We start from the raw sequence: 26057 nt of genomic DNA, 5'->3' as shown, positions 1-26057 counted from the left end.
AGAATTCTTTGGAGGCTCATAACAGTCCTCTACCATTTCTTCAGGATCCTCCACTGGTCTCTGCCTTCCTGAGGCAGCACTTTTCTGATTGTGTCCAACAGTAACATTAACTGTAGCCTTTACAAGGCAGAGACAATGGTTGGGGGACTTCGAAACTGATTCTGGACTCAGTTTTGTCCTTACCTGCTCTGTCTCACTGACACCACCAAGGATGACTCCCCACCCATACCTCTCATCCTTTTGGACATTCAGTGTGTACCTGGCTTGTTCACTTCCTAGATCGGTGGAACTTGTTGGAGTCTGGTAAATGTGTCCTTGAGATTCTGGAACTGGTACTGACTGCATAGAGGTCTGTTGATGGCCAGATCAGAGCTGTTTCTGACTCACTCCTCAGCTACATTATGTGGTAAGAAAGATCCAGTCACCTGCAAGGTATTTAGTCACTGCTTTTCCTGAATGTTGACTGGCCTATGCCTATGGGGAAGAGGGAGAGGGCCTGTAATCTACCCTTATTATCGTGGGCAGATTTCATCTTCATCTGGACCAGAAGCTTCTAAACTAGTACCTGCTTCATTCTCCTTTCCAAATGAGAACCTGTCAAGGCATTTGGCCTTTGATTTATACTCGGCTTTCTGTTGTTGATCAGCCTGAAGAAACCTATTACTGTGTCCTGATACACTGCAGCCATCAGCAGTTCTTGAGGTTTGATTTAGGAGTGCTACAAGTTGCAGATTTTTCCATTTGGTTGGTATCCACCCTCAGTATTCACTGAGATTCTTGCTACCATGCTCTTGGCTAAACTGCAGATTGGTGTATCTTCTTAACCGGATGACTGGGCAATTGCTGTGCCTTCTTTTTCAAAGATCGTGAAAAATACTTGAGTTGTGTGCAAGATGGTGCAAGCCTTGACAGGGTTTCTACATCATTGCAGACACAGTCCATCTGCTAACATTGCAAGATCAAATTTTCATTGGGGCTCAGTTGCTAGCAGATGTGGGGGAAGACATTTTTGACCTTCAAGCTGGTGGTCTGTTTTCAGTCTCATATGTCTTCTCAGTTAGCAGTAGAGAATTTGTTCCAGCTGGAGTCTCTGGAACTTCCTGTTCCCTCCGTCCTCACCACCAATTCCAGTCAGTTAGGGGAGGGAGAGCGACTTGGGAGAAATTCTCAAAAAAGGGTCATTGTTCCTCATGTAGGTGGGACAGTCCTCGAATTGATGAAAAATGAGTACCAATCCCAGGAATCTTTGGTTCTTCTAGCAGCAGCTGCAGAATTATCACCTCTGTGTATAGTCAAAACTCAATTATATGGGGGGAGAAGGTCCCTCTGTTCAATCAGGCTCTTTTGGTTCATTGGACTTCAGGCCTCCTCTATACATTTTTTAAATATAATTCGGCTTCTGGCTTGATTTCTGGTGAAAGTAGATTCTAGTGGCCCCAGTGTGGCCTTGGCAGTCTTGAAATCTGGTGTTGGACCTGAGTGACCCCTGGGCTGCGGCCAGCACTTCCACACCCCCTCCATCTTCCTGTTCTGCCAGCTGCTGCTCTGCAGCGTCTTCGCCTGGTGGTTTGGTGGTCAAACAGGTTTGGATATAATGATTAGTGTGCTTCCAGGACGAGAATCTTTATCCATCCTACAGACCCATCATTCATCATCTCTGAAGTCTTATGATAAGGACTGGGCTCAGTTAGCCTGTTGCTGCTCATCCTGGGGGTTGCATGCAAGGCAGTGTGACCCTTTGAGGGTCCCTTATTTTAAATGAACAGAAAAAAGAGTCAGCTACACACAGAATTAATAAGTGGATTCAGAATAATATAAACGTTGATAGCCAGAGGTATTGAGGGAAGTAGAAACATGATTGGAGGGGTGCAGCTTGCTTACAAGAAATTTACTCTATGATGTTATGCTATACTATTAATATTTTAACATAGTAATGTGTTTGCTGTCTTTACTGTCCGGTGGAATTATTGGGTGTCTTAGACAGTATAGTTAGCCCAAGGGATGTTACTCACAAGTGGCATAGCCTTGCAAACTTTATAGGTGGTAGTGTGTTCTTACTCACAGTGTGTGAGAAATCCCGGTGAGAGAGAGGGATCTGTGTTGGTGTACTCAGTTTCCAACACCCATATTTTACTCAAAGTGAGACTGCGAATTCTCACTCTCTCATTTTCTGTATCCTCTCTACCCATGTGACTGTGTTTCACAGGTTGTATGTCTGTTGTGGGTATCTGCACAAGGTTAATCTGAACCAGTGACCTTCCTCCAACACTTGATTATGACGTACATGTCAGTGGGGTGCCAGTCATTATCACCTAATTCCATGGATGGCTAAAGTGAGTTTTTTGCATAGATATCATTGTGTTCCTCATGCTTGAGAGCTGTTCTGTTTATGTGGGTGTCACTGGTCCCGTTGTCTTCTTCTCTCATGATGAAAAGTGGTAATGTTTGGGATAGATTGTGCATGGCAGATGAAAAATAGAAACATGCAATGAGCACTTCCTTCATGCAGGATGATGAAGTGGAGCTGGCTTGATTGGGTGTTTAAATATTTTGGTAAGTAGTGAGAAGATAAACGATAGTGAGTGATAATGTACAAAATGCTAAAATCTACTTTTGGAGGATAGGTGAGAGATGAGAAATAACAGAATTGTTCACAAGTGGGATATTTAAAGGTAAAGAATATATATTTTTCATATATTTTATATAGCACAAACCTAGTTATAAGGAGGAGATCAGCAATTTACAAAAAAACATTTTATTGCAGGAGAAGCCTTTCAAATATGAAGACCTGTACATAGAGGAGTGTGAATGTGTGAGCATACAGTAGCGGTCCTTCATTAAGCGTGGATGAGCCCGCCCCATCGCCTTTTTTGAAAACATGAAGAGTGTCTGTCAGGCTGAGCAAATGTCAGCCTGACAGACACTCATTGTGTTCAGGTCAGGCAATGAGGCCCTGTTCATGCACTACATGCGCAGGCACATGGCTGCCTGAGCTGAACTTTGCTGGGCTGAAGGTTTCCCATTCTTCTGGGCATGACCTCCTCAGCCCAGCAAAGCACTTGGAGGTCCTCCCCATCATGACGACGGGGTATGTCACAGATAAACCTGGATACATCTGTTTTAAGCCTTGAAGTGCCAAGGGCTGACTATCCATTAGTGACGGCTCATCACAGAGTGAGGTGGGGTCAGCAGTCTCACTGACCCAATACTGATCTGTAACAAGTAATGGACTGCTGCCTCCTCTTTAGCAGACCCATGAAAGGATGCTGCGGTCTCAATCCTCCAGGAACCACATGGGCTTTCCTCTCACCAACAAAGATTACCACTGAGGTCTAGTACATTTAAAAAAAATGTTGGTTGCGTGTTTGCAAGCGTGTTGTGAAAAGGTGTGTGCATATACATGTGCTTCTGAATGGTGGGTGTATGTGCACGCTTGTGAATGGATGGGTATGAGTGAACATGCATGCAAATGGGTTAGTGTGAGTATGTGTGTGCATGTTTGGCCCCCTGTTGCCCTGCTCAGATTACTGGCCGCCACTGTGAGCGTGCATCTCTGTGTGTGTATGTCTGTCTGTGTTGAAACCAGAATGAGATAAAAAGGGAGAGTATGATCACCTGGTTTTGATATTAACACACAGAACAATATCCAGTTTTGGTTTATACTACACAATTTTACATCATGATGCTACACATGCTTATTTTACCCCTGTTTCAACTTGAGGCACAAGGAGATAAGGTCATTTGCTCTGAATAGCAGCATTTGTGATGGAATACCAAAGCAAAGGTTAAAGATAAGAAGATTAGCTTCTGGAACATATAACAAGCACTGGCAAAGCCGATATTTCTCGCCTTTGCAAGAGATATTGGCTTTGCCAACGACTTTTAGCCATGTTTTACACCAGCGTGGCTGCTGTTCAGCATGGCTAAAACTTAGTGCCATAAAGAAGAGTGGCATGGAGTGTCATAGAGTGGAATGGCGAAGAGTGGAGTAGAGTGCCGCAAAGTAGAATGGCACAAAACATTCTTAATTGGAGTGGCATTAAGTGGAGAAATTCAGCGTGGAGTACAGCGGAGTGGCGCAGAATAGAGTGGACTGGTGTAGAGTGCATTGTTGTAGAGTGTTGCAGAGTAAAATGGTGTTGAGTGCAGTGGCATAGAATTCAGTGGTGTACAGTGCAGCATTGTAGAATGCAGTGGTGTAGATTACAGTGTTGCATATTAGAGTTCAGTGGATTAGTGTGATGCAGAGTGCAGTGATGCAGAGGGGAGTGGTGGAAAGTAGAGTGGAATGGTGAAGAGTGTAGTGGTGCCAGAGCAGAGTGGCATAGATTACAATGGCATAGAGTGGTGCAGAGTAGAGTGGCATAGAGAGGTGCAAAGTAGAGTGGTGTAGAGTATTGTGCTGTAGAGTGCAGTGGCGTAGAGTGGAGTGCTTCAGAATGAAGTGGCGTAGAGTGGAGTGATGTAGAGTAAAGTGGTGTAGAGTGCAGTGGTGTAAAGTGCATTGGCAAAGAATGCAATAATGCAGAGCAGAGTGGCATAGAGTTTAGTGGTGCAGACTGCAGTCTTGCTGAGTAGAGTGTTGTAGAGTGCAGTGGTTTAGAGGGGCGTACAGTGCATTTTCATAGAGTGCAGTGCCATAGAGTAATGCATCATAGAGTAGTGTGGCTCAGGGTAGAGTGGTGCAGAGTAGTGTGCAGTGGCATAGAGTACAGTAGAGTAGAGTAGAGCGCAATGGCATAAAGTGGGTTACAGTGGAGTGGGGTGGCGTGGAGTAGAGTAGAATGGTCTGGTGTAGAGTGCATTGGCACAGAGTGTTCAAGAGTATAGTGGCTTATAGTACAGGAGAATAGAATTCAGTGACACACAATGCAGGGTTGTAGAATGCAATGGGTAGATTAGAGTGGTGCATAGGAGAGTACGGCGGTGTAGAGTCTAGTGGTGCAGAGTAGATTAGTGCAGGGTAGAGTGGCATAGAGTGCATTGGCATAGAATACAGGGGCATAGAGTGCAGTGGTGCAGAGTAGAGTGGCATAGTGTGAAGTTGCATAGAGTGGTGCAGAGTAGTGTGGCATAGAGTGAACTGGCATAGAGTGGTCCAGAGTACAATATAGTGGCACAGAGTGGAGTGGCATAGAGTTCAGTGGTATAGAGTGGAGTGCTGCAGAGTGCAGTTGTGTAGAGGGCAGCGGTGCAGAGTAGGCTGGCATAGAGTTCAGTGGTGGAGAGCGCAGCATTGCAGAGTAGAGTGTCATAGAGTGTAGCGGTGTAGAGTGGCGTAGAGTGCAGTGGAATAGAGTAGAGTGGGTTAGAGAGCAGTGGCATAGACTAAAATTGTGCAGAGTAGAGTGCAGTGATGTAGAGTGCAGTGACATAAAGTGCATTGGCGTGCAGTGCAGTGGCATAGAGTAGAGCGACACAGAGTGCAACAGCACAGAGTAGAGTGTAGCAGCGTAGAGTGAAATGGTGCAGGGTAGAGTGAGGTGGCGTAGAGTGGAGTGGTGCAGGGTAGAGTGCACTGACGAAGAGTAATGGCATAAAGTGGTGTAGAGTGCCATTGTGCAGAGTAGATTAAAGTGGCGTACAGTGTATTGGCATAGAGTGCAGGAGCATAGAGTGGAGTGGTACAGAGTAGAGTGCATTGGCATAAAGTGTATTGGCATAGAGTGCAGTGACCTAAAGTAAAATGTTGCAGAGTGGCATAGCGTGGAGTGATACAGAGTAGAGTTGTGCAGAGTAGAGTGGCTTAGACTGGAGTGATGTAGAGTGCAGTAGCGAAGAGTGCAGTGGTGTAGATCAGAGAGACAAAGATTGCATTGGCTTAGAGTAGAGTGGTGCAGAGTAGAGTAGAGAGGCGTAGAGTGAAGTGGCCTAGAGTGCAGTAACGTAGATTGGAGAAGTGCTGAGTAGAGTACAGTGGCACAGAGTACAGTGGCGTCAAGTAAAGAGTAGTGGTGCAGAGTAGAGCGCAGTGGCATTGAATGGTGCAGAGTAGAGTGGAGTGGCGTAGAGTGGAATATGCATGGTGTGGTAGCACACTTCCATTACAGATATCACATCTTCAATTGAACTCACCATCACATTTGCACAGTCATACAGTTTCACTGATAAAAGTATACAGCACACTAACGATAATGTGCAGAAATGTCATCACCTAGGACCACATGTAGGTAAATTACATTTACCGATTCTTAAATACCGAATTTTACCGATTCGGTATTTATGAATCGGTAAATGTAATGTAGGTAAATTATTACCGATTCGGTAAATATCGGTATTTAAGAATCGGTATTTACCGATTCGGTAATGGCAACTGGCTTCCCATTCATTCCTATGGGCCTGTTGCCATTACCGATTCGGTAAATACCGAATCGGTAATAGGGGAGGCATTATCATGGGTGGCAGGGTGTCACATTGACACCCTGTTGCACCCCTGATTCGTGCATGTGTGCACATGTGGCGCACATACATGCCCTAAGGGCATGTATGTCTGCCACATTGCACATTTCAAATAGCACAATAATGCTTTTTTACAGGTATTCGTCATTTACCATCAACTTTTAGTTGGTGGTAAATAACAAATCCACACACCGACGAGACACTCCCCCTACATATCATTTCAGGATTCGGTATTTACCGAATCGGTAATTTTACCGATTCGGTAATTTTACCGATTCGGTAAATTACTGAATCCTGAAATATGCCCCCTACATAGCAAAAGCCTAAATACCGGTCGGTAACGGGATATTTACCGAAAATCGGCCGTTACCGACCGGTATTTGGCTTCCTACATATGGCCCCTAGTGTATTGATTTGTTTTGATCATTTTAAAATATTTGTTTCCACCACACTTCAGAATTACTAAAAATGTGCTTCATTTAGACATTTCTAATTTTGAAATATCTGCACAGTTCATTTACAGACATTTAAATGTTGTGTTGTGCTAGAAAAAAAACAACATTGTACCGGCTTCTTAAGCACTCCCTGTTGCCGTCATTATTGTCACATAAATCCTCTCACTTTGAAGTCCCAGAAAGAAAAGTAAGCACCTGTCTTTGATTGCACAGCAAATGTGACAAGATAAGAAACAAGATTTAAAGGCCTGTGCACTGGTTGACAAATACAGTAAATAGAGTTTGGCCCAGGGAAGGGATGAACTGGAGCTGGACAGCCTAAAAACTGAGCCTGCAAATAGAAAGCAAGCAAATGTGAGTTACAAACCACAAAGCCAATGGTAAACAACGGGTGAAACGCATTCCCAGGGAGTTTTCCAAATGTCCCCAAGATATTATTAGCATACCAGACAGCCCCTCTGTCTGGTAAGCTTTGACCTAAAAACACAGATAAACTACACTCCAGGTTTAGTATTTATGTGGCTCTGTCCCAGCATTCATGCCTTTCTGTCTTGCTGCTATAGTGTTCTTCCTCATTGGGTCTGAGTAGACTCTGCCTGTGCTAATATTCACAGTTTTTCTGACTATTCCCTGATTTTATAGTGTCATGCATTCCCTGACCTGGTGCGTGTTCTCTCTCACATAGAAAGTGTCCCAGTCACAGAGCGTGTGTACTTGTGCGAGCTCATGTGTATCTTAAGTGGTTGTCTTCCTGTGTAGGAGTCTCCCTGTTCCAGAGCCATGATGTGCTGCTGGTATCACATAGCTCTTTCACAGTATGATCCCCTGTTCTACTGCATATGACTCCGTATTCTAGTGTCAGTGAATTCTCTTTCCAAATATGCATGTCTTCATATCCCCATTTTCAATATCTCATTGTTTCCACATGAAGGTTTTCTCTTCCCTACTGAGAGTGTGTGTCCCTTGTACAAGCCCCATACACCATGGGTCACCCTTACGCCACAAATTATCTCTGGTTTGTCAGGACCAGCATTTTGTCACTGATACCTGTTCCTCCACCTCATATACCATTGTTTTCCTTTATTATGTCTGAAATCACATCCAGTTTGCCAGCATGAGCATTTTGTCATAGGTGGCCCTTCGCCAAGATTAATTTTTAGTGTACCAGTGCCAGCAGTTTGCCATAGGTGCCCCATTTGCAAATAATTATCTCCAACCAGCTTGTGCCAACAGCATACTCACAAACATAACACACTCATATACACTCTCTCACTTACTCCGGCTCACTAACATGCACTCACTCACATTCATTTTCACTCTTGCGTTTCTCACACTCATTTTCTCACTCATTCACCCTCACTTGCACTCTCAGTCTGTCTCACAGTGTAACTAACTCTCTCACTCACTGTGACTCACCCATTCTCACTCACTGTTTCACTCGATCTCATTCTTACTAAATCCACCTGTCTCTCACTTTCGGTTGCTCACTTTCATTGACACATTCCCACATACAAACACAAATACGCAAAATCATATGCAGTCTCACTCACATGCTCACTCTCTCACTCACATGCTTACACACTGTCTCATGCAAACTAGCATAAATACAGTCTCATTCACACACTGTCACATTCACGCATTGTCTCATTCGAAGAGTGTCTCTCTTACACACCTACATACTGTCATACAGGCTCATTCTGTCTCACTCACTGTTTCCTCACATGCCCACTTCCACCTTCACTCCCTCTCATTCACTCAGACACACAGACACATACAACCACACAGACAGACTCTCACACTGACACGCACAGACACACACACCACACTGCCTGCACCAGTCCACTTCAACCCCTCAGCTGCTTGTGCATGGACCTTAGAGACAGGTACACAGCTCCCTCTAAAATCAGACTCTGTAGCAGGAAACCAAAAGCTGAGGCCTGTGCAGTACATACCTATGCAACAGCAGGCTTCAGCTTTTAGTTGCTTACTATCTCACCTCTCCCTGTCCCATCTCATCACAGGTAGGTTAAGTAAGGCGCCTGTCTCCAGTCTTTTCGAGATTGAAGACAAGAATGACAAGATTAAAGAGGGTGAGATAAAAATACCCAGGGCTACCTGTACAGGTGACGCTGCATTATGTCGCTGAGAGGTGAGCAGTTAGGTGTGTCAGACCACTGAGGTTAGAGAGGGGATGTATCTGTCTGATAGTTGGTGTTGATGCCACTCTGCACTAGCACCAGCCAGTGCATGATTAAACCCTGTGTAGGCCCCTTAGCCAGTCGAAAGTTTGCGGTTCCCCTCGCAAATGATCTCCTAAAAGTTTTTAATTTTACAAACCAACGGTTTTAATAAACCAATTTTATTACACAAAACTATACATTAACAATTATTAATGTTATTAAACAAAAGATAATTGAAAACAATTTAAGACAGCTTGATTGTAATTTTAAGATCAAATCAATATTATTTTGATCCATTGTTGCGGGCCCCTAAAAGGAGTGGGGCCCATAGGCCGGTGTCTACTTTGCCTATTTAGTAATCCAGAACTGGCACCAACCGGCAGACAGATTCACTTGTTAAGGCTTCTGCTGGTTACCGCCCACAGTGAGGTTCGGCATTTTTAGGTCCCGCCTAGCTATTGCGATAGCAATCGCTATGCGAGACTCTAGTAAAGGGGCATTTCAAAGTGCTCCCAAAAGTGGATTGCATGGCGAGCACGCGCACAATCACGTGCATCGTGCCGCCATGCAATCCACTTTTGGGAAGCGCTTCAGCCCACTGGCGCATGCACCTACTTCAAAGGGTCCGCTCCCCGCTTGGAATGCGCTCCCCCGCCCCTTGCCGCTTCAAAGCCCACGTTTAGCGAGATTAAAGTGACGCACGCTACTTTTGTCTTCCTTGCTCGTTTAGCTGCAAAGCAAGCACTCGTGCAGCTCCGTGTTTGTAGTACACTTGTTCACTCTTGCAAGCAGTCACGGGGGCGTCGTTTCAGGGGAACGAATTGTGTCCCTACGTTTCCGCCACGCACCTCTGTGATTTAACCATTCCTCCTACCAGTAGTTCATTTCTAAAAAAAAAATAAGTACCGGTGCTCTGGCAGGAGGCAGCTTGCACCAGGCCATTTCTGCTTTTAGTGCCACCTAAAACAGAACCATGAAAATGGGTGGACGGTGTGGCATAATGGCCAGAGCTGTCGACTTCGATGCTGTGAAATGAGGCTAGAGTCTCTGAGTCAGCCCAGCATCCTGTGATTTTTTTGTGTGCAGATGTATATAGCGCGAACTCGACCCAAAGGTATTAGAGCGCTTTACATGAGCACCAATTACGTTACATAAGGACATTTATTCTGAGCAAATCACTTTGTCTCCTGGTGTTGGTGATTAAGTGCCGGTGCTCACCACCGGCACAAATTAAGCACTGCTTCTGTGCTTGTTCTAAGGTGCTGCCATGCTTTAGGTGGGGTCTGAGAAGCTGGAGGCCTCTGAGTCCAAGACCAAGGTGAGTGAGCTATTTCTTCTATGCTATGTTGACGCCTGCCACGAGCCCACAAGTATTTGTTTTTTAATGGGGTCTAATAATGCAGGTTAAACCCGGGCTTAGAATGGTTTGCGTAAAACTGGTTAGGTTTTGTGTGGCAAACAGGAAGGGTTGATTTACATCACTAGAGGCTGCCCCCGCAAATTTACTAAAATTTGAGGCACATGGAGTGACTACTATGGACTTTCGCATCTGACGCCTGTAGTCAATGTTTCAAGTTGAATGACTGAAGACCTGGGCGCGGGTGATGTGCGGTGCAGGTAATACACCTTATTTTGTGGCTGTGCGTATGCTCCAAAAAGCAATAAAATGTGTTTAGAAAAAAAAAACTGGTCAGGTTTTAATGAGGAGTCAGCTTTTCAGCCAGCTCAGACACCTTGCCGGCCCCTTCGCACCCATGACCTAGCAGCCACTAGGACGCTACCAAGTCAAAGCTAGAGGGTGGGCACAATTCACACAGAAATCTGTCAGCCTGTGTGCAGGTTTACGATTACAGATTTGGAAGAATGCACCAGGAACTTGGGAAATTCCGGGTTTCCTGAAGCACCTGCGTGCAAAGGTTTAGAGAATTCCTGATTACATCCTTCTGGAGATCTCTGCATGGGCATCTGTACACAGCGTACATTACACATCTGGAAATGCCGCTGCAGGTGTGAAATTTCAATTCTTTTCCTTTTTTTTACTTTCCGCCTGGAAAATATTTATCCCATTAGAGAAAGCTCTTCCCCTAAACCCCCTGCAAATCCGTGGCTGCTCCATTCTCATTCTCACCATGAAAAGGCATTTACTCCTGCCCTTGACAGGAGTACATCTCCAACTGCTTCCAGAGTGGGAGTGGGCCAGACGCCCAGACTGAAGCTTGGGAATATCGACAAACCGGAGTATGTGGGTGCTCTGAATGTTTTCAGGAAACCCCTCCCTGCCCACTCACTATCCCTGAAGTAGATTTATGACAGATGAAAATACCACCATCATAGAAATATTCTGTGTGAGTAAATCGACTTACTAATGCAAGTCCACCTTTTGTGAATTATTTTCACTTATAAATCTAACCATTTGCGCTTTTAAATTGAACTTATGCACACAAGTGCTTTGTGAATTGTCTGGTTATTCTTAATAGTTTGGGGTGTCCAGTGCTTAATTTGTATAATAAAGAGTGCCAGTCCCGGAGCGCTGCTCAGAATCACGTGGGCGGCAATGGTACATTGGTGCTCCTAATATCAAGGCTGGCAGACTTAGAGCCCCTCATGGCGCTTGAATCCACTACCAGATGCCCTGTGCTGCTTCATCTCACCCTTGAAGGTCCCTGCCTTCTCGCTGTGTAACCGATTTGCCGCCTTTGCCTCCTTAATCTTCCAAATCTGTGTGCGCTTCCCTCTCTTGTCCTGGGTAAATGTCTGATGCTGAAAAAATAAGTGCCGCAGCCCACACCGGCAACCACCAGCTCAAATTAAACACTGGTTGTGTGTGTGTTAGAAGATGCCCAGGATTAGTTACACTGTTCAAAACATGACCACATCTTCAGAAAACATAGGTACAAAAGAACATTTAAAGCATCTTTGGTAGAAACTTGATATAATGTAAAGATACGGTTACTATAGACTGCTTATTCTCCAGAATTATTTTTGAAGTAATTAAAGCACACTGGACCAGAAGTCTTTGTCAAACAAGCATAAACCTAACCCCATGAGGCAAGAAAGCAGGGTTGGTATGGACATTTCCATGCAGCAGCAGCATCTCAAATATGAAGTGTTGGACATGCACACTGTGGAGTATGGGGTCCCGTTGAGGCTAGACTAAAGGATGCGGTGGGGAGGTGGGTTGGAATCTGTTCTTGGGACAGATCTATAACACACAAGTATATTTCAATCAGAGACTATGCATACCAGGAGGCCCTGGAGAACTTTAACCCTGCTATACCAAGTTTAACACCACCCCCCCTCCCTCCAACCCCTGATGAAGAATGCTCAACAGGCTCAGAATCGCACAGGGGCTCTGAAATAAGTTATATTGTATTCCAGTGAGTGGTACAGAGACCTGAGAAGACTTTGAGCAGCATTTCCAGCATCCCTAAAATGATGTGTTGCTCTCTACTGATGAAGGACAACTATCCTGAAACGTGTCTAGAGATAGACAGCACTGGCTGCACTAACAAGGGTGAGAAACTAAAGACTGTTACTGAAGTGTTATCATGCATGCATTTACCATAATGCACTGGGGCAAAATGAGTGCTGGAATGTAAGGCCGTGTACTCCCACCCTCTTTTTGTAATCCATGGATGTTGAAGTATGAAATTATGAGACATGGTCTCAATGGAATAAGGCAATTAAAAGAGGATATCAACATGCTGTACTTCAAAGCAACAGGTTTTTAGCAAGGAGTAATAAATAAAACATCTTTATTGATGGAACTGCATTCAAACGCATTTACTATAGCATAAACATGTCCTCTGGTGCCCAGACAATTGACGAGCCATAATAGCTTAACATTCCTAGGATATATCAATGCAGCACACTATTCGGCTGGTTTTCAAATTACACATTTTCGAGGGCAGGATGACAAAGTGATTTTCCTAGCATCATACATTTTTGCTGAAGTACCAAAGCTGGTATTACATCTCGGGCCTGCAGGCCCTAAGGTCAGCAATTTAGTCACATGACAACATATTCCTGATACCTGCCCACTATCAGGACCTCTCTGGCCTGCGCACAGTTCTAACTCCACTTGTGAAATTTGCAAATATCTAATTATTTCCAAGATTTCCCATGACATGTTTTTGCAAAATATTTACCCTGTTGAGATCGGTTTGTGAGGAAACTGACATGCAGAACAGTAAACCTGTGCCAGTGAGACATTTTCTGCTTGAAACAATCACATGACTTTTGTATGCAAGTATGGCCTTGTAAATAATTTTTACATGAGATACCTGCCAACCATATTTCACATTCTTCCGCATAGTTTAGCTGACATTTTGCTCAGAAGTACACAATTTGGCACACCTCTACTCCTGACGCTCCAGTCCTTTGAGAACATTATATGGTGTGGACCGCAGCACAAGCCAGGATGCTCTGAAACCTTCACATGGTCTCCAATCACGGTCTTTCTTTAGGACATGAGAACACACAGTTATTTTTTAGTCTGGCTACAATCTCCTGCATGGATCATGGAAGCACTTTGCATGGCGGGCTTCCACCTAGCATGACCTGGAGACTCCACAAGATATAGAGCTAGGCAGGCAGGGCCGGACTGGCCGTAGCGAGCACCAGGCATTTCCCCGGTGGGCCGTAGTGGTGGGGACCAGTTTTGTGCCTTTTGGGGCCGGTTTTGTCATTGGGGGCCGGTTTTGCAGCTGACACCTTCCTGAACATAAATAACCATTAAAGACGATTTGCTCCTTCTATGTGTGCTGCAGAATCTAGGAGAAATAAAAGTATTTCTCATCGTTGCACTACTCTAATATCTACTTTTCAAGGGTGTTAGTTTTTGGGGCTGCCTCAGATTTACTGATCCAGTGTCAAAAAGCAAAGGGGTTTGCGGTGGAATGCGCACAGCAACACCCATTGCACGACCCTTTCACATAAAGGGATGCGTGTACAGGGGCCAAGGGGCCATATTTACAAGGCCATAAAAAGCCATGAAGGGTGACTTTGTGTGGCCTTGTAAGTATGGGCCAGCATTGTGCGCCACCGGGGCATCAAAAAAAGTGATGCCCGGTGGCTCTAGGGGCTTGTAAATATGCCCCCAATGTGTGAGTGGCGTTTACTTGTTTTAAGCTGTTTTCTGAAGCATTGTACACATTTTCCTGAGGTCAGTAGTTAGTGGTTACTGACCTGCGCACTTGGGTACGGCTGTCTCATGCACTTGGGGAGTCGTTTCTTAGCATTCCAGATTCTCCAAATTTAGCTGGATGAGTAGAAAGGCTGTGTCCAGGAAGTGGTGGTAGGAATTGGAACTAAAATATAGCAGAAAAATAATCATACTTATTAAGCCTCATATTAAAAAAGTATGTCTGTTTACATGTATGGGAGGTGGGTTAGTTATGACTCCAAATCTTAATCTAGAAATAGTTTCTTTCCATACACATTACGTGCTTTCAAAACTGGAGTTACAGGCCTTCTGAGGGAGATTTATCACATTACAGTCACTCTTTTTATTTTAAACTGTGCCGTCTCCTACCATGGAGTATGAATAAGGAAACACTGTTTGCTAGAGAGTATCAGCATAGATGCTTGGGTTAAAGAGAAATACACCTATTGCTTTCCAATATCATGGAAACCATGAAATCCTATTTTTGTTTTTTGAAGTGGTTTTGCCGACAACTTAAAGGTTTTCAGGACAAACTCATTCTCAGCCCCAGTTGAATGTAGTCTGTGTCTATGCCACTAAGAAAAAATGTGAACATCACTCATTTTAAAGCTTTTTATATATAAGATCATCATTTTGATTTTGTTTGATATCTTACAGAAATCAGAGAATATAATGCTTACTGGGTAATCTCTACAACAATAATGACCTCACTATTCGAGAATAAGCAATAATGATAGCAGAGAATTTGATTTTTCTTTCTATGTCTCACTTATAGACTGTTTTAAGCTGTCTGCTGTCAGAGACCTGTTTTGTACAGTACCAATACCTAGAGTGGGCTGGTCAGCCCATTTCTTCGGATTTGTTGACTTTCTTGTAAATTTCTTTGGCATGCTTCTTATTTGGTGGCTTTCTTTCCTCTTCTGGAGTTTGCTCCTCATCCATAGCACAGCGTCTTTGCCATCCATTTAATTGAATGATTTTCGTCCTTCAGTGGCTCACTTGAAGAAACGTTTCCTTTGCCAATGTTGGTCTTCAGGAAAGAATTTGCGTAAGAGACTATGGGGCATATTTTCAAAAATTCTTTCGTCACTTTAGCGGCACTTATCGCCGAAAAAGCAGCTATTTTTTATCGCTCTATCAACAAGAACACGCTAACATGCTTTAGCGCTTGTTTTTTTGCAATAGCTGCCTTTTATTTTTGCTTTGCATGTCAGCGATATTTATCGCTAATGACATGCAAAGTAGGCGTTCCTCACCAATACTACATGAAAACAGTCGCAAACACAACTTCGCACTATTAACAATGCGGCACCGGACCCGCAAAGCGATTAAAAAAGCCTCGCTAACTGCGGTTATCGCAGGAATTTAACATCTGTTTAAAAGTTGACTTAACCATCTTTTGTATTGGAGGTGGATTGTGTGGTTAAGTTCACACTTGCCTATTAGCAAGCTTTTCATTAGAGTGTACTAATTATCGCTTGGTTTCTCACGCTATTGCTGCTTATCGCCGTCTATCGCTGGATTTGACTTGCCCTCGGAGCAAAGCGTTGCTAATATGCCGCTAACATGGCGATGGCAACCAGCGATAGAATGCGATAAAAGAAAATGCGCTAAGCGCAATTTGCGATAATTATCACATTCTGTTGATAATATGCCCCCATGATCTCCAGCTTTGCAATCCTCTAACAGCAAAACATTGTAAAAAATGACAAAATGCAATAAAGTAAAACAAAATATTTTTCAACTTGGTCCTACCATATTCCAGAGCAATACAAAAGGTGAAACATACAATTAATTGAGGAAAACAATAAGTCATCTACCGCAAACCAACTACTCCTGTTGTTTTAAAAGATCTTTGGTATTATGTAGTGGATCCTTATGTGCCCCTCACACCATACAGATTAAGGGCCAGATTTACGAAGCCCTTATGTAAAAAGTAGGCAACACAAGGCAGCGCAAGGGCTTCAGTGAAATTTACTGAGCCACTCCAAGCCAGCTGTGTGGCTCTGCGTGGCTGAGTGAATCCAGAGTAATGCAAAGAAAAGCAAATCCCTGCCTTGCATTACTCTGTGCTGGGAAGGTGTTCAATGAGTGGAGTGTGGACATTCCCACACATACACCCATGGATTTTGGTGCAATCCCAGATTTTGAGTAGTAAACCTGAGATTGTATCAAAATGTTACCCCATCGCAACCAGTGCATAACACAGAGAAATATGCTTATTTCTTCTCGTTATTTCCTTGTTCTACACCTGCTGCATTCTGCAGCAAATGTAGAAAGAGCAAATACTCCATATAACTTTATTTCTCATAATAAGTTGAGAATGGGGATGTGATTGCTTCAGATTTTGGGTTAGCGGTTTTATCTGCTGGTCACTAATTTCTTTTCTATTACCATAATATTTTTTTCTTCAATAAAATATGTGCATCTACACTTATGAGGTCACTTTATTCTTAGAGGTTTTGGTATACGCTTACTGGTATGGACTTTGGCGAGGAAGACGGAGGAGGTGGGTAATGACGAGGGCTGGTCCTAGGACTTTTGGGGCCCTGGGCAGAAAGGGAATGTGTGAGGCCCCATAATTTGCATAGAACGTGAAATCACAGAAAATGACACCATAGGAAGTACCATCAATTGACTGTTGTTGAGTGACTTTGCAACAAGCAACTTTCTTGTTGCGGACTCCCGTAAAACAAAAATATAACTATTAACGCTAATAAAATAGCACATATATGTTAAATTTCAATCAACGGGAAATACATTATATTAGTCACACTGGAGGTAAAGGTTTGGCATCGGTCTCTCCAAAACGTACAAGTTCAATCAAATGTTAATAATTTGTTTCCAGATTAGTGCATTATATACGTATATACGTATATGTGTATGCAGTATTTATATAGCACAAACCAAGCCAAAAGGGGATAAGTACTGTACAGGGTCAAATACGCAGTCAACATGTGATAGGAGGAGCAGATGGTTTGTGGATCATGATTCCTTCATGATTTTTTTCAATTGAGTATTCGTTGTTTCCTAAATTGGAGCTGACTTTGGGCTGTCCGGATGGATATGGGAATAACATTCCAGATCTTTGGGGCATAGATGGCAAAGGTCTTTTTCTTGTTTTTTTTTTTCTCTTTTTAGCACATCCTCTTCTTCCTCCGTATGAAGTTGTCCTTGCTGTGGGTGTGTGGAGAGCCACTGGAGATGGCAAGCTTATCATCCAAGAAGGCAGGGGTATCTGTTGGATAGTGCAAACCTAGCCAAAAGCAGCAGCGCACTCTACAGGGTCAATGACAAGCATAAAATCAAGGAGTGATGGGAAAGCTAGCTGGTTTGTGGGCTATTAATATACTGTGATAGACTTGCAGATAATGCAGCTGAGCTTGAAGATGGTGCGGGCCGGCAAGGGGGACCTGTGGAGTTCCATCACAGTTTTATGATATGGTCATATTTATTCATGCCCTAGTAAGGTGTACAGCAGCATGTAGAATGCCCTTAAGGGGGCCGGTGTGGATTAAAATTCCAAGATGGCCTCCCGGATACCCAGTGCAAGAATGTATGCGCAAAAAAGATATGAAAAAAAAAAAACTGTTGAAAAAAGCTTGACTTCTATTAATGGCTTCCCCCTAGTCACTGAATAATACCAGAAACTGCCCAGAGACTACCAGAATACAATCATATGTAACTAAAAGGGTTTAATGTCATGTGTCATGAGCCATGGCTACAACACCCCTATCAACGTCCTTTGAAGCTTTATAATGTTCTTATACTAATAATTAGTATACACTTACATGGTTCCAGAGTGCATTTCATTGTGTAAATTAGCATGATGCAGATTCAGGTAACAGATTTGAGATACACCTCCTCTCATTTGAATTCTCCAAATTTTTTAACAAAACCTGGAAAGCGCATGTTTAAATGCAATTATATAATGCTGGGAGCCAGACCCACAAACAGGTCAATGTCCTTGGGCCTCCCCATGCTTGACTATGGGGCATATTCTCAAGGATCTATCGCCAAGTTATCGGCACTTTTTCGCAGCAAAAAACATCGCCACAGATGACCCCAGCAACTGTCGCTAATGAGATGCAGAGTAGGCGTTCCTGAGCAAAAAGCCGCGACAACACCAAACCGCAACATTCTCAATGACCAGCCAGATCTGCGATAAGACCATGAAATAGGTGGCAAGGCGCGTCAGCAGCAGGAAATTAACACCTGCTCTGACCTGGTGTAAAGTCGGACGACAACCTGCACCAGAAAAGGGAGCCCAGCCAACAGCCACACCTGAAGAACAACAGATGCCGTGGATCCACTGATCATGCAGCTCGGAGCCCCAACAGGGTCACAACACCTACCGCAATCACCCCCAGGACCGTCACCACCCCCCTGGACCCCCCGGACCACCACAGAGGCAGCGCAGACAAAGACAGCGGACCTTCAGGAAACGCACCAGCCTCACAGACCTAACACCAGACAATGTCATTGCCCACTACAGGCATAAAAGGACAACCATCCTGACCATCATTGCCCACAGGCAGACGGTACCAACACAGCGGACAACCAACATCCTACCTCACACAAAGCTGTTGGCTGTGCTGCACCTGTTGGCCTCTGGTACCTCCCAACCAACAACCTCCAGAATCTGAGGAGTCTCTCGCAGCCAGCCCTATCCAAGTTCCTCACACCTGTCCTGGATGCCATCATCAGCTTGGTACCCCAGTCCCTATACATCCCCCACAATGCGCAGGAACATCTGGAGACCAAGCAAGGCTCCTACGCCATAGCTGTATTCCCCCACATGTTGGTGGAAATCGACTGCACACATGTCCTACTTGTGTCCCTTGCTGACACTGCACACAATTACCACAACAGAAAGCACACACATTCCATCAATGTGCAGGCAACAGTGGACTCCCAGGGAATCTTCACCAATGTCGTTGCCAATGACCCAGGCAGTGTGAACGACTCATGCAACTTCCGACAGTCCATCATCAACCAGCGTTTCCAGGATGACACCTACAGAAATGCCCTGCTCGGCAGTAAGTACCAACTGAACACACCACACCCCCCAACTCCACAGTCATGCAACTTACAACTCTGGAAATGCACACGTCACAGATTCATATTCAACATGCCAAACAACATGCGCACCCACTAGACACAACATCACAACTTACTGTGGCAACCTGGGCTCGCCATGTACATGAGCCATCAATGGCATGGCACCTCAGCCACACAATAGTGGAATGTGGGGAGCGGTGGGACCCAGGCATGTGCGAAGGAGGCAAGTGACCCATGAATGAAAATGTACACAATGCCAAGTGTGGAGTGTGGCGGAGATGTGCTGGACTGACTGCAGTATGCAGACCACAGACATATCCATGTCTACATACACTGCTGGTGTTTGGAGTGTAGTGGACAGTGGACGCAACCATGTCACCTCAGCCAGTGGGGAAGATCCCGGAAATGTAGCTTGTGGCATCCCCCCTGTAAGTGTGTGTGGAGTGGGCTGGCCCGGCGTATGCCAGGCCAGCGTAGGGGTGTGAATAAAAAGCACGTAGCTCTGGGCGTGGTTCTCTTCCCAACGTGTCTACCAGGGCAACGCCTCCTAGCCCGTCACGAGGCCGTCGCCGTGAGCGGTGTTGCCTGCGATCCTGTGCGCCTGCTGCACCCTGGCCTGCTGGTCCCCAAACCCGTCTTGCCCGCCCCTGCGCACCCAGGCCTCACTGCTCACCTGCCGATACCGGCGTGTGTCATAGAGGGCCCACTACGTGCCGGCGCAAGCTCCAAGCCTGAGGCCCGCGACCTTGGCAGCCTCCTCAGACCATCACGTCCTCCGTGACACAGGCCCGCAGTACTCCTTTCTCGTTGACATACTCCACCGGCCTACACAGCTGCCAAGCAGGTCACACATTTGGAACTGAGTCTTGATTATGCAATGGCAGAGTACACACTTTATGGTAGATTTTATGTCACTGTACTCCCTTCGATGTGGTGCCACCAACTCGGTGCCTAGCATCCGAATGACCCCTGTCTGCGGTCCCTTGCTGACTACTGCCTTCGACCTACACTGCGGTCGAGTAGGTCACACAGTTGGAACTGAGTCTTGATTGGTGTATGGCAGAGTTCATATCATTGTACGCAAGGAGAGGAGCAAGAGGAAGACGTGGTGTAGTCCGGAGGAAAAAAGGATCCTCGTTACGGAGGTGTACGAACACTACCAACACCTGCTCTGGTGCGACTAACTCTGTGCATCGCAAGCCAACGACCCATAGCTGTGGGGCCATGCTGACTGCTGCCTCTGGCCTACACTGCAGTCCAGTAGGTCAAACATTTGGATCTGAGCCTTGATTTATTTAGGGCAGAGGTTATATCATTGTACTGGCCTCATCGCAGACTGCATCTCCTTTCAGCTCCAGTGCCACTAAATCTGTTCCCCGATATTCATGGACACTTTCTGGTTGAACTTTGGTGGCGACTGAGTCTATGGACTGGGGGTTGTCTTCATCATCATGTTGGTGATACTGACTTTGTGGCAAAAACGAGGCTGTAGCATTCCACTCCTCCATTTGCTGCTTCCGGCTGGCTTCTGCCCTCTGCATCATGCCCTGGAGGACACTTTCCACTGTCCCCCGCAAACCTCCACTACATTCACCTTGGACATCGGCTAGGACCCGCTCAGCCCGCATTGGCCCTATCTCACTGCACAGCAAGTCATCGTCCCGTGGCGGTGTGCCTGTGCTGGCTGCAGTGCATCCGGGGCCACTAACTCTATGCAGCTCAAGTCATGGACCCTTTCAAAATGAATATTGGATGGCCTCTGTGTCGATGGCCTGGGGTACATCAACGCCATGTGTCTGTGGCCCTGCGCTGTCCGCTGCTTCTGGCCTCAAATGCGGTCCACCTGGGGTCACACATCAAATCGAGTCCTGACCTGCCCGGACATCGCATCACCGCAGGATGCACACGCCACCACCGCCAGGGTCAACTCCAAACAACAGGTGCCAGAGTCGGAGGTGTCTTACTGCCAGACTATCAGAGTTGCTCACACCTGTGGTGGATGAAATCATCAGCTTGATACCCTGCTCAGCTCTTCAGGTGCCACTGACTGCACCACACCTCATGGACCTTTGTGGTTGCATATTGGGTGAACACTGTACTTTCTCCGGCTACTACCATGATGCTTCACAGCTGTCTCTGTTATGCTGGTGTTTTCTGTTTCTGCTTTAATTGTGATCACTGTTCAAGTTGCTAGCAGCACCAACGACTCCATGAGGGCTGTCATACACTCCACATACATCCAGCACAGGCATCACTGTACATGTGACCCTGGCAATAAAAAGGTGTCGAGCGCACGTGCCCGTAGCCAGTTCAACAAACTATCTGAGTGTGTCCGTATACTCATGATGTATGCATTAAGGCCCTGAGCACTACAACATAACATTGTGCCATGTACAGCGTATGCAGCCATGTCACCGCAGCTAGCGGGTGAGACCTTGCACATGTAGCTTTGTTTGTCCCCCACTCAATACGTAAGAGGAGTGAACTTTGCCGGCGTACACCAGTCCAGCGTGGGGGTGTGGATGATTATCCCGTGGCTCTGGGTGTGGTTCAGTGATAGAAATGTGCAAAGGCATGTGTCTCTGTCACAGTGTGTATCTCCGTTGGGGAGTGTAGGTGGTCCCTGATGGGACTTAGACACCCAGGTATGTGATCTAGTTTGGCTTCCATGAGGTAGAACCCCACACGCACCTGTTCGGCCACACCCTTCTGGCAGTCTGACACCTGGCCTTGGAATGCGATGTGCGCTTCGGGCGCTGCTGGGAGCCAGCCGTGGTGGTGGGTGCGTTCAGCTGTGTGGTCTGTACAGGGGCTGGGGTATACTCAATGCAGCTGGGCTGACCTGCTCCTGGAGGTTGATTGCCTCAGATGTCCATGAACTGTTGTAAGGCGTCGGTATCGGAAGTGTGGAGGTCCTCTTCAGCATCACTGTAGAGTTGTCTGGTCTGCTCTGCTGGAGGTATTTGTCCCTCTGCAATGTGAAGGGGAGACGCTTGTTGACATTGTGCTGGCAGGTATGTTGACACATTGTTCAATTGTACATACAGACTGCATGACAATGTACATTGTGAGTGTTTGGGAGGAGTGGACTATTTGATGCGGGACAGTGTACATTTGGACTACATGATGTGGGTGAGGTTGTACACGTACATTTTCAGCTAACAGTTTCCTGCTATTTCTGATGTGATTGGCCCTTTTCTACGCACAAGCGCACCCAGTTGTGTCCTCTGTTCTGCAGTGTAAGTGTTGCACTGTGTACCACATAGTCGTCCATTTGGATGTGTTGTCATTGTATGTGTGTGTGCTGCATTGTTGGAGAGTCGCCCCTGCAGCTGTGATTTTGCTGCCCCTTATCCCTTGGAGGCGGTGTGCCTTTGAAGTTTGTGCTTTTGACGTGCTGTCATGTTGGCGACTTGGGTCATTTGTGCTCTTGGACGGTTTTTGTACTATTGTGCATTGTTTGTCTGTGGATGTACTGTTGACGTCAGTGGTTGTTTGTGCACATGGATGTGTCAGAGTGTGACCTGCTCCTTTACGGATGTGGTCCACACTCAGCCACCTCAGTGTCATGGCCTGCACGATGTCATGGTGATTGAGCTCCAGCCATGCTGCTTGTCATGTAGTGTCACTTGCATTGTCAGTGTGGCTCACAAATACGCATCTTTGCTGTGTTTTGCATGGGTGCATGTGTGTGTTGTGGAATTGGTGATGTGTGGGGTGGGGTGGGACCCATTTCGCACATGGTGGACGGGGGCCTACTTGATGTTTGTATGTGTACTGCAGTGTGCCACGGAGATCAGGGACATGACCCAGGGTCATTGTGGGTGTGTGGTGTGCTACAAGTCGTTGTGCATGTGTGCCATTGTGCCCATCACTCCCGTCCCCCCAGTCCCTGTTCGTTACTTACCCTATTGATGTTGTGTCAGGTCATGTCGAGCAGTGTCCGGACTCCCACCTCCAGGCGCCTTAGCTGCCTTCCTGTTGGCAGCGGGTTTCAGCTTGGTTAGGCTTTTCACGTCATGCCAGCGCATCTTGACCTCCTCGACACTCCGACTGCATTCAAGATGGAATGCCATTTTTCCGTCTGTGTTGCCAATGACACGGTGGTGGTGACGGACAGTTGTTGTTAGTGTTCTGTCACCTCCGTGACGAAGATCCGGTTGTCATGCAGACTGTACCCCGTCTTCCTCTTCCTCTTCTCCTTGGCCTTCTCCGAGCCCGAGGTTCCTTGCTGGTGGTTTGTGGGGCTTCTGGGGTTTGCGTTGACCTGGGCACTTGGTCCAGGTGCATCCATGCTGCTACGCTGTTTTTTTTCTTTTTGCGTGTTTTTCTTGTTCTGCTTTTATAGTGCATTTTCCCGCATGATGCGTGGGAATTGCAGGCCTGTCGCTGATTATCGCTGATTTTTGTATCGCCATTGGCCTCATCGCAACTTTTTGGGCGTTCGTGTTTTGCATTTTTACGGCATTGCGTTGATTTTAACATGGTCATTTGGCACATTATCGTGTGACTATCGCATGGTGCCACTGGCTTGGGAATACCACATTAACACAGAGTTATTTTCCCGCGATAGACTGCGCGATGTGAAGAGTTGCGTTAAGCTAATTTTGTGATGTTATCACACGTTCTTGAGAATATGCCCCTATGACTGCAAAACCCATTGGAGCGAGGCCAGGCCTCTAGGGTTGTGTCTTTTCAGTATTTTACCATCATAGATAGTACTTTCATGTCTAAAACTGAGCAAAAAAGTAAAAAATCTCAATAGAACTTCTGGGGATATAACAATATAGAACAAAACATCCGTGCTTCATCTGCTAAGTATAATCTCTGAAACTGGAAGTGCACAAAATATAAAGACAAATGGTGTAAGCAGACGTTTTTGAATTGGGGCGAGGCTTCCCTGGTGGTCCTCAATTTATCATAGTTTGCATTAGCCTCAGCAGTGGCTGAGATTAATTCAAACATTTCATCCTTCATTATTTTTATTCTTTAGTGAGTCACCCTCAGTGGGACGGGTATGCCCAGACGTGAGTCCTGTGCACACAGTGTCACTGGAACCAAGCTATCCCTGACTGATGATCCCTAACTAGAGCACCACCTGTCCTGAGTTGCTTGTATTCCAGGTCAAGGAGGACACCTGGCCTAGTAGTTCGGTCTGGACTTTTCCCATTGGAGCAGGGTGAAGGCTGATTTGCATATAGCTGGGTCCAAACTGAGGTTGCATGGTGTGCAAAATCGTGATGAAGTGAGATGCAGCCGGAGCAATTACCAGTTGCTGTAATTAATTCAAGCATTCCATTCATCACTTTTTGTATACTTTTTTGTACACAGAAAAATACAGCCATAATTTGGGCACATTGGACCCATAACCCCCCGAGGTCACGGTCCTACTGCACTTGCTGCACTATTGATAGCTATGCCCTACAGAGGGGGCTCTTGCCCTGGGTCTTGCAGCATTGGCCCAGGACAGCAGGCTTCCACCATTGGGCTTCTCAGCACTGGATCATGGCGGGTAGACCTAGGGGATGATGGACCTTTTCTGACCTTCACAGCTCTGGATCATGTCTGTGGGGTGCATGAGAGAAGGGTCCAGTGGTGTAGTAATGTAGCCATGGGCCCTGATGCAAGAAAATGATGCCAGCCAGTAAAACACAACCATAATCTGGGTGCATTGGGTTCAGAATATCTGTAAGCCCTGGTGCCACTTCACCTGCTGTATTTCTGATAGTTACACCCCAGAGAGATGCCCCCAGTGAGCCTCAAAGCCATACTCCTGCCCTGCTAAGCTCAGTTACCAGCGCCTTCTCCCCTGAGTGTCCAACCGCAGCCGGCTATAATGCCCAGAGGAGGGACAGCCTCTCTCAGGCCTCACAGCTCTGGAACATGCCTGCAATGCACAGCATCTGTGCCATGGGTGCTGGTACACAGTAAAAGCGCCCCTTTACTCTTCTCCACTGGCAGAACAGTCATAATTTGGGAACATTGGGCACTTAATATCCCTGAGCCCTATCCAACTGCACCTGCTGCACTACTGATGGCAATACCCCTGACTGTTGGCAATGCAGGGGCAGAAAGGGAATGTGTTAAGCCCCGCTAATTTGCATGCAACGTAAAATCACAGGAAATTGCATCACAGGACATGGACCTTGACATCGACCTATGCACAGAGCAATGGTACAGAGCTGTGAGACATTTTCAATGAGGCCCATGGGAGGGGTCTGCACAAGACCCCCCAGTTCCTGGGCCTCTCAGGCATGGTGTAGTGCTGAGAGGGTTAGGGGAGGAAGTCAACTAACCCATGGGCCTTGCAGCACATCAGCATGTCTGCAAGGCCCATGGGAGAGAGGCTCACCCCATGGCCTGGCAATGCTACACCATGGCTACGAGGCATCGGGCAGGAGCCTCCCCTCCCTAGGCCTTGCAGCCATGGTCTAGTGCTGCAAGGCCCAGGTGACTGGACCCAGGATAGCTGATCCCCATACCATTAGCCTCACAACAATAGTGTAGCATTGCAAGCCCAGGGGAAGGGTGTTCCCTTCCATGGGCCACCCCACCATGATCCACAGCTGTAAGGCCCATGGGAGTGTTGCCTCATCCTCTGGCCTCACAGCTATGATGTAGTGCTGCAAGGCCAAAGGGGAGTAGCCACATTGCCCTGGGCTTCATGTCCATGGTCTGATGCTGCCAGACCGAGGAAAGGAGAGTCCCTTCCCTGGGCCTCACAATCACGGTCCCCAGCCATTAATGCATGAGACAAGTAGGGTGGCCAATTTTCCATTATCACTTCACAGGACAATT

Source organism: Triturus cristatus, chromosome 6 (assembly GCF_964204655.1).
Source record: "Triturus cristatus chromosome 6, aTriCri1.1, whole genome shotgun sequence".
Classification (NCBI taxonomy): Eukaryota; Metazoa; Chordata; class Amphibia; order Caudata; family Salamandridae; genus Triturus; species Triturus cristatus.
This window is presented reverse-complemented; position numbering follows the sequence as displayed.